The sequence below is a fragment of the Euprymna scolopes genome, chromosome 17, assembly GCF_053919585.1.
Source record: "Euprymna scolopes isolate OS-2025 chromosome 17, ASM5391958v1, whole genome shotgun sequence".
Lineage (NCBI taxonomy): Eukaryota > Metazoa > Mollusca > Cephalopoda > Sepiida > Sepiolidae > Euprymna > Euprymna scolopes.
The window spans coordinates 72785599-72803759 of NC_136498.1; the positions used below are offsets into that span (position 1 = coordinate 72785599).

An 18161-nucleotide genomic window follows, 5' to 3' on the forward strand; every position below is an offset into this window, starting at 1 on the left:
CATATGTGGGGGGTAACTCCACATATCAGACCTTGGTCAATGTGCGGGCAACCCTTCATACCAGTTGTCACTATCCAGCTCTCATTTCCCACCCATCGGGAGCTGGTCCCCTTTTCCCTCCCCCCTCCCTCTCTCTCCACATTAAAAAAACGGCCTTGTGCCTAATTTGCTCAGTGGGGAAGCAAATAAATACATACTGCAATCAAAGACCATATGTGGGGGCAACCCCACATATAAGACCTTGGTCAATGTAGGGGAAACCCTTCATACCAATTGTCACCATCCAGTTTCCCTACTCCCCGGGGAGTTGATCCCCATTTCCCCTTCACTCCTCACATTAAAAATCGGCCTTGTGCCCAATTTACTCGGTGGGGGAGCAAATAAATACCAACCCCACACATAAGACCATTGCTCTCATAGCAATCAGTTATTGATCAATGTAGGGGAAACCCTTCATACCAATTGTCACCATCCAGCTCCCCTACTCCCCGAGGAGCTGGTCCCCATTTCCCCAATCTCTCCACATTAAAAAACGATCTTGTGCCTAATTTGCTCAGTGGGGAAGCAAATAAATACAAACTCGTTTTCAGTATGAGAATTAATTGTGGAACAGTGTACCTTTTGTACATATTTATTAAATTGTGGACAAACAAACAGGCAGACAAAAATACGATTTTATAATAATGCAAGATTCATGCAAGCAAGGACTCCTAGGCAGTCCACAGAGTTTTATACTGATTATGATAAGATTAAATGCGACATCGTGATATTTGACAAGAAGGAGAAAGAAGCAACCTTAGTAGAAGGTAGTGTCCTCAATGATGCTGGGTTAAACAGAGCTGAAAGGGAAAAGATAACGAAGTACTAAAATCTTACGTACGACATGAAAATAAACTGGAATCTTAGGATGATCTCCATCATTCTAGTAATTATAAGAGCAACTGGACTCAATGAAAAAGAACCTACCTGGCAAATATACCCGGTGAACCAAGTGCAAGAGAGATACAAACAATTGCACTTAAAGGGGAGGGGGTTAGAATCTTAAAAAATGATCTCTCTGTTGGAATGCATGAGGTAGCAGGTGAATGTCTGGCATTCGCTAACATGTTCCATCCCCAGAAAAGATTTTTTTTTCAATCAAGTGCACATTTTTAACTGCATATTTGTAAACATCACATTTTTAGCTGCATATTTTTCAACTCCACATTCTTCCAGCTGCACACTTTCAACTGGACATTATTTCCAGTGAACATTGTTTCAGCTGCATATTTCATGTAAATTTGTTATGAAAGAAAATATTTATTGCCGAGTACAAATGCGTAAAAATAAAACTTAAAAGAAAAAGTGATTTTCAAAGATGTCTACTTATCACGCAATTCACAAAAAAAAAAATATTCTACAAAATATTTCATTGTTATTTTTATTTATTTATTTATTTTATTTTTATTTTTTTTTTTTTTCTAGTTTTAGAAGCAAAATACTGTTTACATATTTTTTATTTCCTTTTGGTGCAAGCTAACAATACTTAATGCGTGCAGATTATCAATTCAAATGTTTGTAAGGCGTTTGTTTGTATGTTTGAGCGTCCGATTCAAGCATTGTGTGTGTAAAAAAAGAAACAGATGGCTGTGTGTACACTGCTGTGTGTCCGTCTGTGAACAGATGCTCATCAATGTGTTGTAACAGTATAAAATCAAATCAGCGAACAAGAAAAATGAAAAAGTTTGTTTTGTTTTTTTTTAATGAAAATTGCTCGGGACAAGGCGTGAAGCCACTTGATGTAAGGAACTAACAGGAACAAAAGACGATCAATGTAAAAACAGGAGATGAGCACTGATCTTAGTTTTGAAAAAAAAATAAATAAATAAACAAGTGAAGCATGCATGGTCCCCCGTGAGTACAAAGTGAATGAGGCAGAAAAAAAAATGACTAAGTTCAGCATTTACACCCACCATTTCGCTCCAAAAGTCCGCAGGGGACGTCAAATCCTGGTGAAAAAGAACAAACGGTGCAGTTTTAGGCCTTAATATATGTAAATTTGAGTTCTGCACCATGCAAAAAAAGAAATAACTAAGTCCGTTATTTGCCCGCCCCCGCATTTTTAAGTCCCCAAGGCCTTAACATATTTAAATTTGAGTTCAGCACCATGCAAAACTGCTAAATAGACATACACAGAAAATTTTGGACAAATATGGTCAAAAAGTCCCAAAAATGGAGGGGCACACCCAAGAGTTATCGTAAAGTATAGAGAAACAAAATTATATAGAAATCAGTTAGTTACAACTTTTCAGAAAGTTTTATAAAAATCCAAGGCATCAATTTTCTTTTAATAAGCACATGTTAATTTTAGCCATTTGAACTCGAAAGGCACTCCCACGGGGGGCAACCGAAGTTTTCCCAAAAAATCCGTTCTATTACTTTTTTGCTCATATCATGTTTAATGTTTGTGCAAAATTTCAAAAAATTTCAACGCGGGTGAACAGATAAACGGACGAATGTACAAGGGTGGATTTACAGATCCACCCTCCTTTTGTCGAGGGGGACTAAAAAACAAGGTTGTAAGTAGAAAGAAAACAGTGAGCAAGAAGAGAGTTCCATAACCTTGCAGTCCTTGGAAAGAAGCTACTGGAATAGAAAGCTGTATTAGAATGATGTATTAAAAGGGCGAATTGATGAAGACTTCTAGACCAACGAGTGAAACGAGCTGGAACAAAGGAAGCAGGGAATAAATCAGAAAAATTTGAAGTGTGACAGAATGTAAACGCGAGTATGGAAATGTATGCGAAATGATGTCACCGGTAAAGGAAAAAGATTATAAAAAAGGAGAAAACAAGAAAAATGAAAGGGTTGTTTGTTCCAAAGAAAGAATTTTTTTTTTTTTAACAGAAAATCGCTCTAAACAAGATGTAAAGCCACTTGATGTAATGAATTAACAAGAACGAAAGCTGATTATTGCAAAGACAGGAGATGCCTATTGACCTTAATCATTCTAAAGGGAAATTGTCCAGAACTTCAGTTTAATAAAATTTCTATCGTTATTTTTATGACAAGTGCTCGACTGAACTCTGATTTATAGTTCCCCCTTGTCAGACTCTCAAAAAAAAAAAAAAACACTCGACCAGCTACAACCATTCTCTATATGTGCCTAAATCTAAACGCAGATTCCATGAACAAAGCTTCTTTCTCAGCACTACCCACCTGTGGAACACTGTTTTGCTGGATTGCTTCCCAGTTGAATACAATATGCTAGCCTTCAAATCCAATATAAACTAGTTCCTGTTAAGCCGTCCTCATAAATAATCAAATTCTACCCAATACAATTCACTGGTCAAAGCAGGGACGGGTAGAGCAGTAGCCCTTGATATATCTAAGGATTTTGACAGGGTATGGCACGATAGTTTTCTAAGGAAAATCAGATCATATGATATCACTGGACAAATACTTAACATAATTAAATCCTTAAATAAAAGAAGAATCCAGGTTGTACTCGACGGTCGTACATCTAAACTATATGATATAAATGCTGATGTACCTCAGGGGTCTATATTTGGACCTTTATTATTACTAATATTCATAAATGATCCACTGATAAAATTGTCTCTGAGATGGGTATATTTGCTGATGACACCATGCTCTATAACAGGCAGGAGGGGAAAACAAATGAACACATATCTAAGGAAATGGCAGAAACACTAGAGGATGACCTCCAATCTGTAGTGGAACAGGGACAAAAGTGGATGGTCACATTCAATGCTGCCAAGACTAATCTTTTTCCTTCAATTATTACAAGAGAATTTCTGTAGCACCAATAGCAATGGCCAAAGACACATTACCGGAAAGTACTTCTTTTAAACTCCTCGGCCTAACATTCACAGGGAACATGAGTTGGAACAGATACATTGAGAGCATTGCCAAGGCCGCTGTTCTTGCTATCGTGCTAAAAAGCTACTCACACCTGAAATTATCCTGTACCTCTATAAGGCCATCATTCGCCCATTTCTAGAGTACTGTTGTCACACTTGGGTTGGTGCATCTGCTACTAGTCTCTTACTCCTGGACAGAGTTCAAAAGAGAGTCGCTAACCTGATAGATCCTGAACTGTTATCTAAGTTTAAGACTCTATCGCATCGACGAAATGTTCCATCCCTCTATCTGTTCTACAAGCATTTTAATGGTGAATACTCTGACGAACTAAAAGCACTTGTACCCCCTCGGTGTACCCCCAACAAACTCAATAAGCAGCTAAATCTCATCCCTATAGTAGAGTGTAAGAAAGCCTTTTACTCCAATAGTTTATTCCTCAGAACTGCTAGACTTTGGAATTCCCCACTGTACTAACATGCAGAAGTTGAAGTGTAATGTGAACAGACATCTTGCGGCTCATCTCCCTTCATAATATCCCTGCAACTTATGTCCCCGATTTTAGCCCCTTACTTTAAAGTGGCACTGTGCCTTGTTTGGAGTGAAAGTTGAAAAAAAAAAAATTACATCATTAACTATTACTACAGTACCATCTTACATTCATTAACCCTTATACTTTGTGGTGACTTCCAAGTAAAAAAAAAAAATAGTCCACAACTTCAGTTAAATAAAATAAGGATGCTCATGTTTTAGAATGTTTTTAAATGAGGATTGATATTTTGTATTTTTGGATTATTATTCTCATTTTCGATGTTATTTTCGCAACGTTCTGGTAGTTTGGGATTAATTAATCCCAAACTACCAGAACGTTGGACACAAATGTTTCATAATTTCTGAAGACCTTAGTTTGGAAAAGACCAAGGCTGTAAAGTAGAAAGAAAACATTCAGCAGGAAGAAAGTTCCAAAAGCCTGCAGTTCTTGGAAAGAAGCGACTAGAATATGAAGCTGTATTACAATAAGATATCAAAACAGTGAATTAATGGAGACCTCTCGATCAACGAGTCAAACGAGCTGGGGCAAAAAAAGCATACAATTTTGAAGAACACATACCATAATGGTATTTATAGAAAAGACTGAGACTAGCTGCATCACACTTGTGAGATAGAGGTTACAGAGAAAAAGAAAGGATAGGGCCGACCAAATTGCAGATGAGTTTCTGTGTCTTATCAAAAAGCTTCAAATGGGTCAGCAATGCACTGACCCAAATACGGCAACAGTATTCGTAGATTTGTAGAGATAGACAATAATTACAGGTTTGAGAAAGTGTTCAGAACAATAGAGAGAATCGAATTCATGAGAAGCAGAAAGAGCAAGGGGCAAATAGCTTTACTACCTTGGGAAAGGCAAATATTAAGAGAGTAAACTCTGAAAAAAATAATCCGGTTTGGAGTCCCAATAGGTGAATGGTAAAGCATATTTTATATATACTAGTCGTTTCACTCATTCAATACTTGAGCATTGTTTTGCATAAAACCTTTTGAAATTTTGTAATAATGCATCGTTTTGGCTTCAAACGTATATAATACATATTTTATTTTATTCAAACTCAACCAGCGCCTCTAAGGAACAAAAATCTTAACGTAAAACCTTTTATTTTGAAAATGCAATTTAACAGGATTAACTATATGTATCTCTACTATAATATAAAAGGAACTTTGTATGTGCGTGTGTGTTTGCATGTGTGTGTTTGTCTGTGTATATGCGTGTTTGTATGTGTGTGTATGTGTGTGTTTACATGTGTGTGCTTGTCTGTGTATATGCGTGTTTGTGTGTCTGTGTGTGCATGTATGTGTGTGTTTTTATGTGCATGTGTATATGTGTGTATCTATGTGTTTGTATGTATGCGTGTGCTTGTATGTGTGTATTTCTATGTGTGTATATGTGTGTACATGTGTGTATGTGTGTGTATGTGTGTGAGGGGGAGAGTTTGTTCTCTATGAACTCCTAAACAGCTTGGCCGATATTTTTGAAATTTCACACAAATGTACTTTATGTACCTGGCAGTATTCTTAGATAGGTTTTGTATCAAAATATCTTTGATAAGTAATGATAATCGATAATCAAAATAATAGAACGAAAGAAGGAACCAACCGTTTTGGACTAAAGTTAATGCCTTATACAGCCTACCATCACAAATGCATTTGAGAAGTTCTATTACCGCACAAGCAGAAAGGCTAGACATATAAAATCAACAGTAGGTTCTTTTATATGGCATACATGTTTCTATTTAGAGCACAATTGAAGCATGATACTTGACTTTTGCATTTTAAATTTTAATTCAAGTCAGTATGTATGAAAATAATTTTATAAAATCAACAGTAGGTTCTCTACAGTGCAATGTAAACTATTATATATTGTGAATTAAATCACTGTGGAGAGGCATGTGAAGCGTCCTCCTGGTGCACCATGAGCAGACAATCAATCGATTTGATTGAAAAATGGGCGATTTCACCGATTTCGATGACAATAAAATATGGGAGTGTGAAACATTCGTTGATCATTATTCAATACTGGGCAACGTTGTTTCTCCTTGCTAGTATGCTATAAAAGTGGCAAGAATCGAATATTTTTGTAGATTTTCGAAGTTATAGAGAAATTTAAACAATTTGAGTTATTTTGTAGACATACAGTAGAAGCCCGAGATATGGTGGCCCTAGGATGCGTTTTTTTTTCAGGTTACGATATAGAATACAATGTTTTTCTGGCCCCTCGTTACGGTATTTGCCCTGCCTTACGGTGTTATTTAGAATGTTATTTGATTATATACATGTGTATTATATACTGTACTGTATTTTGTAACTAATTTTTTATATGTACTGTATAAAATTTTGCTAAGGCCCTGCCATACAGGGCCCTGTCGGTGGGGCATTAGAATATGCCGACTGCCCCCCTGCAGAGGGTAAAAGTCCCTCAATGGGGGTCCTGGATATGACCTTAAACTATATCCAGTGGTGAGGCCCCAGCTTGTGGGCTTTGGGGAGTGTGGAGCCACCCTTTAATTACCATTGCTCCCAGGTCCACTCTAACCCAGATTGGTAGTAACTGTTAGGGTTCCAACTATGGATTAAATAGAAACTGACGTGAAAACAACAAATATACTCTATTAAAAAAATTTTTTCTTCAAAATCTTTGGATTCGACATTAAATAACCCGAAAAGGGTTGATATGCCGTAAAACAAAAACAACCAACCAACCTGCCATACAGCGATTCCACCTTATGATCCCAACCCCGGAACAGATTAATGGCATATCCCGAGGTTCTACTGTATATTGAGAACATGAGAGTTACATAACTGCGACAGCACATTTTAACATATTTGAAAGCCGGGCAATGCCAGATGAATTTTCTAGTTTTTTATTACATAAAATAAATATTGAAAAATCAATTCATAACGTAACAAACAACTCTTTGTCATGTAAACAGATAAACCGTGCGTGAGCCGTGTGTTGTCTCTGCATCTGTCATGCCATCTCCGAAAGCCAAAATGTTCTTCACCATGGTAGAGACTGTGAGAAAACCATAGTGCCAAAGCTATGTCGTCTGGAGCTCAGGTTCCTGGTAGAGCCAATCATGGTGGATAGATTTTGCACTAAACAGTATTAGGATCGTAACAAACAGGGATCTGGTGAAAATCCAGAAGAAGTCAGCATCAGGATCCGTCATACTCTGGTCATCACTGCCTCTGCATGCGGTAAGCAAAGATGTCAGGCGTGGAAAATCAATGGAACGAAAGTTGCAAAGTTGTTTCGGCATCATTTCTTTGTATGTTCTGAGCAAAAACTTCCTCAACTGTAATCCTGCAGGTTAATAGCTGCGACCAACGAGAGGACTTCATGCAGACCAAACAATTTTCAGGTAAGATCTTCACGGAAGGTCAACTCGTTTAACAAATAGTCTGCCTTATCATTTCCCTGTGATAGTAGTAATAGTAGTAACTGTAAAGTTATGTTTTGTAGTGTACAAGTTATCTGTCTCTTTTTTTCTCTTTCTTTATAAAAGCAGTTGTAACAGTTGCATATTCAATTGAAAACAACAACCATTATTGCTTTGTGGTTTTAACTATTATTATTTAATTATTATTTTAGTGCTTTATTATGCAAAAATTCTCTCCAACCATAGGGAGGAGGGGAAAGAGACCATTTAAAATGTATGCTAGCTTCATTCTACAGGTCCTTCTTGTCTTTTTGCCACATGCTTCCTTTATTACGTCACTACAAGAGATCAGCTTCCATTGTTTTCTAAAACATGTTGTTCTCATTGTTTTATAAATACGTACTTGTGAAAAGAAAAACAATTCATGGCAGGTGCTCAACTGAGCTTCAATCTATGGTCCTTCTGCAAAACATTCATGTCAAAAATTCGTAGAGCTGCAATCACTGTCAATAGTTTCCCCTTCTCTCTCTCTCTCTCTTTCTTTCTCTTTCTCTCGCTTGCTCGCTTTTGCTCTCTCTCTCTCTCTCTCTCTCTCTCTCTCTCTCTCTCTCTCTCTCTCTCTCTCTTTAAAACTAAAAAATAATTTCCGTGAACAGTTTCTTTTTGAGAACTACCTGTCTGTGGAACACAATACCACAGGGCTACTTCCTAGCTGACTGCAACATAGTCGTTTTCAAGTTCAATGTAAACAAATTCTTGTTGAGCCTCCTTCTTAAATAATCAAATTCTGCCCAATCATCACCATAATTACCAATCATTATGATTCTGTCTCACCATCAATCCGACACTTATTTAACTCTTACCCTTGAGTGGCCGTTAGGCTCTGGTAAGTTGTGACACCGTAAATAAAATGTTCCTAAAATGTTGAATATTGAGTAGAGGATACTAAAATAGTACCTGGCTGAAAGGAATAATATTCGGTTGATTGACATAGAGGCACAGGTCTAAAAATAGATAGACAATACTTTAGTTAACTGCATATGGGAGTACATTGCTGAATAAACAATAAAATGGATAAAAGCCACGTCTTCTAGTGGATGTGACTACATTAACTAAGACGAAATCACAAAATGGTCGTTGCAGTTGTGAATGTGTGGTTGTCCAAAAATGTTATATAAACTAACCCAAATTAAGATCCAAGAGCTTCTGCTGACTAGCAAATTCAAGAGATCAACTTTTGTAAATTTTTATGCCCCCCTCCACCCCTTTCTCTCATCCCATTCATTTGCTACAACCAAGCAATGAAAATATATTATATTTTTATGCAAAAGTTTTTATTTTTAATGCAACAGTGATATTCCAAAAGAGTTATTTTATATGCCTTACATGTAATGCTGAAGCTATAGTCCCTCCCACCTCAAAGTTGCTAATCCTAGAAACCCTCCCACTCCAGATTCCCTCCCACTCTAAAGTCCCTCCCACCCAAGAAAAGATATATTATGAGCCATTCAACAGGAGACGACTTCTCTTTGTAAATAAACCCATGGATAATTTGCTTTAATCACGAAAAATCAGAGAATTATTTAAATAATTGAATAAATTATATAAGTAAATCTGAATAATAATTTGGAATAATGTGCCAGGTGCTGTGATAATTGCCGTCTTATAATGCAATACGATGTCCTGAATGAACGGAACTATAATATTAGTTTTCTGCCAACCTTGCATTGATCTTCACAAGCTTTTTGCATATGCTTCTTCTTTCACATATCGCTGAGCTATAAGGAAAATAATATGAACACTGAAAAACAAATGAAATGAACATCATTATGCTGAAACAACCACCATACTCACCAGATTTTGCTTCATGTGATTTTTTTTCTTTTTCCTAAACTCAAGAGATCATCAAGGGGACCTTGTTTTTTCCATTTACGATCTGTGAAGATCGTGAATGGAGAAACTCTCATAATTTTTCCAGTCAAAGAAAACTATATGGTTTATTGAAATAAATTATTTTTGATAAAAGTTGTGTTAGTTTTCACTTATCTTCGGTTTAAATGTTATTCAACCACCACAAACTCTAATGGGGATCTGTTGCTGGTTGCAACAGTTTGACAAATAAAAATGACCATCTGGTTCAGTCCAATATGCTATCTTAGCGGGTGTTCAACAAAGCTGACTTGTATGCTAATGTATTGATAGCAAAATAATTAGCAGCAATAATTTTTTAAAGACTAAATCCAAATTATCTTTAGATTTTCGCATGTAAAAATCAATGAGTGACTTCCATCCATATATAACCATGGGTTGAAATAAATAAACGAATTTTAATGGACTATAAATATGGAATAAGCAATAAATTTTATTCCATATGAACATCTAATTAAAGCAGGACCAATCGATCACACACACACACACACACACACACACACACACACACACACACACACACACACACACACATTATACGTTTATTTATCATAAATGGATAAGATAAACGTTTTTTTTATTCATGCCCCCCCCCATTTTCAAGTGTCTATTAAAAAGTAAATAATTAATTTACTAACCAAAGTTTTATATATCACAAATTGAAGATAAAAGATCAATAAATAATATATTCAAATTTAAAACAAAAAAATAATGTTTTTTTTAGAAATTTACCTGTAAAGTCCGAAGTTTATAACTTTTTTTTAAACCACTTTGTTTGTTTTTTCTTTTGTTCTTTTTTTAATGAAACCTTGGTCCTTGCTCCTTTAATTGAAAAAAATTAGGGCTTGAATTACATTTTTCAAGTAGTTATAAGCTTGAAAAGACAGGGTGTCGAATTAATTCACGCCTCCCATTTTGAAATGTCTATTAAAAAGTAAATAATTAATTTACTCACCAAAGTTTTATATATCACACATTGAAGATAAAAGATCAATAAATAATATATTCAAATTTAAAACAAAACAAAAAGTAGTGTTTTTTAGAAATTTACCTGTAAAGTCCGAAGTTTAAAACTTTTTTTTTTTTTAAATAACACGTTGTTTATTTTTTTTATAATGAAACCTTGATCCTTGCTCCTTTAATTGAAAAAAAAAATAGGACTTGAATTACATTTTTCGAGGAGTTATAAGCTTGGAAAGACGGGGTGGAATTATTCAATATTTTTTACGAAATTTCTGACACACCTAGAGCTACAGCTACACTAATATCAGAGCGTCTCCATTTAAGTAAAAATCAATGGGAGACGTCCATGCACATAATCATGGGTTGAAATAAATAAACGCATTTTAATGGACCATAAATATAGAATAAGCAATAAATTTTATTCCATATAAACATCTAATTAAAGATGCCAACATCAAGTCCCCTGTGAGATTGTCACAGGTCCCGCTAGTTATTATTTATTATTATTATTATTATTATTATTATTATTATTATTATTATTATTGAAATAATTCTTTTTAAATAATTAAGTGTGAGAACAGCGTTCTAAGTAGATTGACGAACAAGAAATTGTGAATTAATTCTGTTCAAATGTTTTTCGGAATCAATTTATTTTTAACTAGTATGAAAGTATTAAGTAGAAACTGAAAAAAAAAGTAAAAAAAGTTCCATCACGTTTGCTCTTCCTCCTCCTCCGCGGTCCTGGATATAACTATTCCGATGGTGAGACCCCAGCTTGTGGGCCTTGGTGAGTGTGGAGGCACCCGTTAATTGCCATTGCTTCCAGGTCCACTCTAACCCGGAGTGGTAGTACCTGTTAGGGTCCCAACTATGGGTTAAATAGATACTGACTTGAAAAAACAACAAAACAAATATATTCTATAAAAAAATTTTCTTCAAAATCACTGGATTCGACAATAAAAATAACCTGAAAAGGGTTGATATGCTGTAAAACAAGAACAACAAACCAACATCTACTTCCTCCTCCTCCTCCTCCTCCTACTACTACTACTACTACTACTACTAGTTGTAGTAGTAACAGTATCAGAACCAGCAGTAGTAGTAGTAGTGATAGTAGCAGTTATAGTGGTAGTAATCCTGAAATATTGTGGTAGCAGGCTCAGTTTGGAGGGGGGGGGTCGAGAAAAACATAAGAGCTTGTGAGATAAAAATGTATAATTAAAGAGCTGGCCAGAGATAGAGTGAGTTTGGAAGTCAATTCTTTTAAACCGTCCAAGAGATGTCAGCGTGTAAAAGGACGTTAAACCGGAAATAATGATGATGGTTTGGGAATGTTTGCTTAAAATTCATGCTAGCATTTCTAAACGGTCACCCGTCTAAGTATGACCAGGTTCAACTTCGCCTCAGTGATCTGACAAAAAATCGTTGTGTCAACGTTCTTTTAGCTCCTAGAGTTATAACATTCTTGCAGTAACGGGTGTGTATGCGTGTATATCCGTGTGTGTGTGTGTGTGTGTGTGTGTGTGTGTGTGTGTGAGAGAGAGAGAGAGAGAGAGAGAGAGAGAATGATGCAATAAGCTAAGAAAACCATGCAATATCACATTACCAGTCTATTTGGTAACATTAACATTGTCTCCAGATATCTCGTGCCTTTCCTGAAAATTTTCAGAACTCTTGGGAGGAGGATTAATTTATCTTTCTATATATCTATAAAAGTGAAATTGTCTTAATTTGGGAAAAATCGTTTTGATAGATTTTCAACCAGAAATTTGGCTGTGAAGGGGTCAAAGCTCAACAATTGGATCTTTTTGAAAAATTCTACCAAACTCCTTCGCCAATTTGGGGTCAAACACTTGAAATTTTAGATGTGGGTTACTTGGACATGGATCAAACATTTTAATTTGATTTGATCCCAAAACCATAAATGTTAAGGGATCATAATTGGGATCAAAGTTTAAAGAATTTGACCTCTGTAGTTTCTACCAAATTACTCAGTCAATTTTTGATCTAAACATTTGAAATTTTACATAACGTGTATTCAGACATAGGGCAAGCTTTTTAATCGGTTTTTGGCTGAAAATTCGGCTGCCAAGTGGTCAAAGTTCAAAAGATTTTACCTTTGCGGTCGCTAGCAAACTATTTAGCCAATTTTGGGTCTAAACATATGAAGTTTTACATAAAGGGTATTCAGACATACAGCAAGCTTTTTAATCAGTTTTGGGCAAAAATTTGGCTGCCAAGAGGTCAATGTTGAAAGAGTTAACCTTTGCAGACTCTACCAAACTCCTCCGCCAATTTTGGGTCTAAACACTTGAAATTTTAGATGTAGGCTACCTGGACATGAATCAAACTTTTTAATATATATATATATATATATATATATATATATATATATATATATATACATACATATGCACATAAAGTTATGAACAGTACATAGGGCCCGAGCAAAGCCGGGCTGAACTGCTAGTATATCTATAAAAGTGTGAATGTGTGTGCATGTGAGGACATTTGTCAACCTATATACTCAACGAATTTTTATCTACAGACTTGAAATTTGTTATATAGGATATTCAGACATGTGGAAAACTTTTTAATCCGTTTTTATCAAGAAAGAATGGCTGCTAAGGGATCGACATTTTTAAAATTGGTTCGTGGGAGTCATCGGATTTTTATGTTTGCTGTTTCACAAATGCGCATGTGTGAATCGTTCACATTACATTATGTTGAGAATAAATAGTTTTAAACCTCCTGTTAAAGATTGTGTCTCGCTGGTGTAATGCCTTCAGGTTTTGGCTTTGATCTCATATCGAGTATTTTTTCTTTTTTTACTTGCAAGAAGTGAACGGTTTAGAAAAAAAAATACACATGTCTCAGTTTCTGTATTAATTAAAACATAATATTCATGCGTATTTTGCGACTGGGCAACGCCGGGCGGCCTGCTAGTATATCTATAAAAGTGACAATCCCTCTGTGTGTGTGAGAGGACACATCTCAACCTATATACTCAACGAATTTTTGATCTACAGACTTAAAATTTGGTACATAGAGTATTTAGACTTTTAGTCATTTTTCATTCGGAAAAAAGGGCTGCTAAGGAGTCAAAATTGAAAAATTGGTACGTGGGTGTTATTAGATTTTTATCTGTTTGTCAACTTTCACGAAAGCGCATGCATAGATCGTTCACATGACAGATTATTTATCTTCAGAATAATTAGGTTTGAAAACACTTTTTAAACATCGTGTCAAGCTAGCCTAATGTTTATCGTACTTGACTCATTTTCTTTAGGTTCTGCTTTCGATCTCAGCTCGGATATTTTTTTTTACATACAATAAGTGAACTGTTTAGAAAAAACATAATACTTGCATGCACGTGTCTCAGTTTCTGTATGAATTAAAATATAATATTTATGCATATTTTACGACCAGGCAACGTCGGGTGGTCTGCTAGTATATCTATATTATTTTAATTATTCGGCTTATATTTGCATCTTGCTTGTTATTTTCACCTCTAATTTTTATCAGGTGCACCCATGTATCTGCATGGTTATGGGATGATTAAAAGCTTCACTTAACAATGAGTTCTACGTGACAGTCTTCTCGGGGTCGAAGGTTCAATCCTTCCTCCGGGTAAGCATAATTAAATTAAGAATAAGATATCCTTGGCCTTTTGACTAGGAACAAAGTGTAGTATCTGAAACCGTTGTATATATATATACATATATATATATATATATATATATATATATATATATATATATATATATATATATATATATATATAGTAGCGTCTAAACATTCGATTAAACAGCCCTATTTCTTGCAGTCATCTAGAAACAGTCTGTCTTGACACATTAACACATGAGGTACTATTCATAATACCTTTTAATTTCTGTGCAAGACTTAAAACGGTCCTTTAATGGCATACGCTGCATTATTCAATCTTCTCTTTCCGAAGTTTTGCAGGGTTTGTCGGTTTTAAAAGCACTAACTATTTTGTCGGTATCATTGTAGGATTTAACAACCCTGCCTACAACACTCTTTTAAATAGAAAAATGGGCTTTTAATATAAATGTCAGAGAGAGAGAGAGAAAATAACTCAACTTGATATATATATATATATATATATATATATATATATATATATATATATATATATATTTATATATATATATTTATTATATATATATATATATATATATATATATATATATATATATATATATATATATATATATATATTATATCGCAGTATACATGAACAAGATATTTTAATTTATGCAGATTTACGCAATCCTCTGTTGAATATTATACAAGGAATAATTTGCCCTGTGGAATAATCCACAAAAGAAAAATTGTTTTTAATAATAATGATTATGTCGTACATCAAATTCCGTCTGTGTTTGTTTACAATATCACGTCAGCTAGTATTTGGGCCTGACGATCTTAAAAATAGTCTTTCTTCTCTTACAGATAAAAAAAAGAAGAATTTTTACAGGGGAATATTTTACGTTACACCGACCAAGGTTACATCAGTGTAACGTAAGATATTCCTCTGTAAAAATTCTTTTTTTATCTATAGGACAAGAAAAACTATCTTTAAAATCAGAGTTTTTGATTTTTGATACTTATCGGATAAATTTCTGTAGAAAACATACCTAAGAACACTGCCAGAAATATAAATGATCTTTATGTGAAATTTGCAAAAGATAGGTTCAGCCGTTTCAGAACCTATGAGGAACACACACACACACACACACACAAATGACTTTTATACAATAGTATATATATATATATATATATATATATATATATATATAAACGATTGGTTCTGTTCAACCTATAAATGGGACTCTAACAGGTACTACCATGCCAGATCAGAAAACCTGTAAATAATTATAATTAAGGAATGACTCCACATTCCTCAAAGGTCCCAATTTGCGACCTTTCTACCGGATGAAATTTAAAGTCATATCTAAGCTAATATTTATTTGGGTAAAAAAAAAAAAAAAAATATATAAAACTATCCGGATGTTGACGATTAGAAAGCGATAGACAATTTGATACTTCTCGTTTCATAAATATGAACTTTGATTTCGACCTACATTTTCATAGAAAATCCCTTTCGTACGACTGCATAAATTAATATGAGCTTGGAGGTTCTTGACACCAAATTTGATAAGACACATGCGAATATTATAAAAATATTAATAAAAAAAATAAATTGGACGATAGTCAAGATTATCTGCTCCTTTTGATGTCTGGTTTCTGCTGTCCATTTAACTGGATAAAGACATGGTCAGGCAGAAAGGAAAGTCATGTTTGACATAAGGTGGAGGGTGCTTTCATGTTATTTGAGAAGAAGATAATCAGAATCATAAAAGGACCATATCTTGCTTATCACCATCGTCCTCAGTGCAAAGCAGAAACAGAGAGTTAAAAAAAAAAAACATTCTTGACTATAACCAAAAGTAGTTGTATAGTTGATACTGGTACAGTTTTTGAATCAGTTATCTAGTTTATACTTGTACAGGTTTCGAACCAGACTAAATAGTTTTTTGTTTTTTTTAGAGTTTCCTGAATTAAGTTGAATGTGATTAATGTTCCAGGGTTTCAATCGTGCAATTGATTTGGGCCACAATGAAGATCTTACAAGAATGTTTCATGCTTACACAAACATCAGGTAACAATTCCTGCAGATCATGAGTTTGAACCCAGTCACAAAGCCACCTTTTGCCCCATTTGCTAAGGCACAGGGCACAAACAATTGTCACGGAATGAAGGGAATATATATGTACACACACACACACACACACACACACACACACACACACATATATATATAAGTGAAATTGTCTGTGTGTGTACAGTTCCTACCAAACTACTCTGTCAATTTTCAGTCTACAGACATAAGGGGTATTGAGATTTGGGAAAATATTTGTAATCAGTTTTTGAGCAGTAATTTGGCTTTCAAGGGGGCAAAGTTCAGCGATCCGACCTTTGAAAACCCTACCAAACTCCTTCGCCAATATTTGGTCTTAACACTTGAAATTTTAGATGTAAATCACTTGGATATGGATCAAACATTTTAATTTGATTTGAGCCCAAAACAATAAATGTTAAGGGGTCATAATTGGAGTCAAATTTAAAAAATTTGTCCTCTACCAAATAACTCAGCCAATTTTTGGTCTAAATATTTGAAATTTTACGTAAAGTATATTCAGACATAGGGCAAGCTTTTTAATCAGATTTGGCCTAAAATTTGGCTGCCAAGGGGTTAAAGTCCAAAAAATATTGCCTTCGCAGTTTCTAGCAAACTATTCAGCCAATTTTGTGTCTAAACATTTGAAATTTTAGATAAAGGGTATTTAGACATGCAGTAAGTTTTTTAATCAGTTTTGGGCAAAAATTTCGCTGCCAAGAGGTCAAAGTTGAAAGAGTTGACCTTTGCAGACTCTACCAAACTCCTCTGCCAATTTTGAGTCTAAACACTTGAAATTTTAGATGTAAGTTACCTGGACATGAGCCAAACTTTTTAATATATATATATATATATATATATATATATATATATATATATATGAACATAAAGTTATGAACATTATAGGGACCGAGCAAAGCGGGGTTGAACTGCTAGTGCATATATATATATATATATATATATATATATATATATATATATAAAATATATATGGCGATTAAGCTACACAGATTATTCCACGTTTCATCCATGCTGGGATTCATCAGGCCTCTTTTATCAGTGCATAGCTGTTGCTTGATGTAATGCCATACGTTTTCGATAGGATTGAGGTCTGGAAAATTTGCAGGCTAACCCAAACACGGAATATCATGCGCTTCAAGGAAGCTTTTGACATTGCCAACTGTGTGAATGGAAGCATTATCGTGCATGAAGATGGGATTATCATCCAAATTCCGGCCAAATTAGGGTAGAAAATGCTCAGTCAACATATTAATGTATTTGGTCGAATTCGACTTTACAAGCGAGCTATAGGCCCGGGACCATTGGCATTAATAATGCCCCACACCAAAACTGAACCACCTTGCAGCATTTAATTATTGGCTCGCATCTTGCAACACAGCCTCGCAAATTAAATTCCTTCGATCTATTCTTAACTGTAGAAAGAGATCACTTTTTAACAAGATTACACTGTTTTTGGATTGGGCGTTTCAAATCTGTTTCTGGGGCTGCATTGTCTTCTCTGTAAAAAGTAACTCTAGGACGACCAGATTTAGGGGCATCATGAACACTGCCGGAGTTTTGGTGCTTTTGCATTCATTCGTACCGTTTTGTCATCACATTTCAATCTGTGGCCGATTTCTCGATTGGATAAACCAGAAAGGTGGAGATTAATGAGCTTCTGAAGATCACTAACAGAAAGTCGAGGCATATGAACTAAATGTTACGCTGTATTACCTGGAACAACAACAATTACGATTAGAGATGCTTTGTTG

At 34.9% G+C, this 18161-nt stretch overlaps 1 protein-coding gene across 1 annotated transcript in view; it reads left to right on the forward strand.

Annotated features, from left to right (window-relative positions):
- The first annotated feature begins 7400 nt into the window (after window positions 1-7400).
- The window catches only part of LOC145296788 (cyclic AMP-responsive element-binding protein 3-like protein 1), a 244004-nt gene continuing 233243 nt past the window's right edge, over window positions 7401-18161 (forward strand). The window contains exon 1 of the mRNA XM_080142852.1: window positions 7401-7778. The gene's annotated coding sequence lies outside the window, so the exon portion shown is untranslated. The remainder of the gene's footprint in view (window positions 7779-18161) is intronic.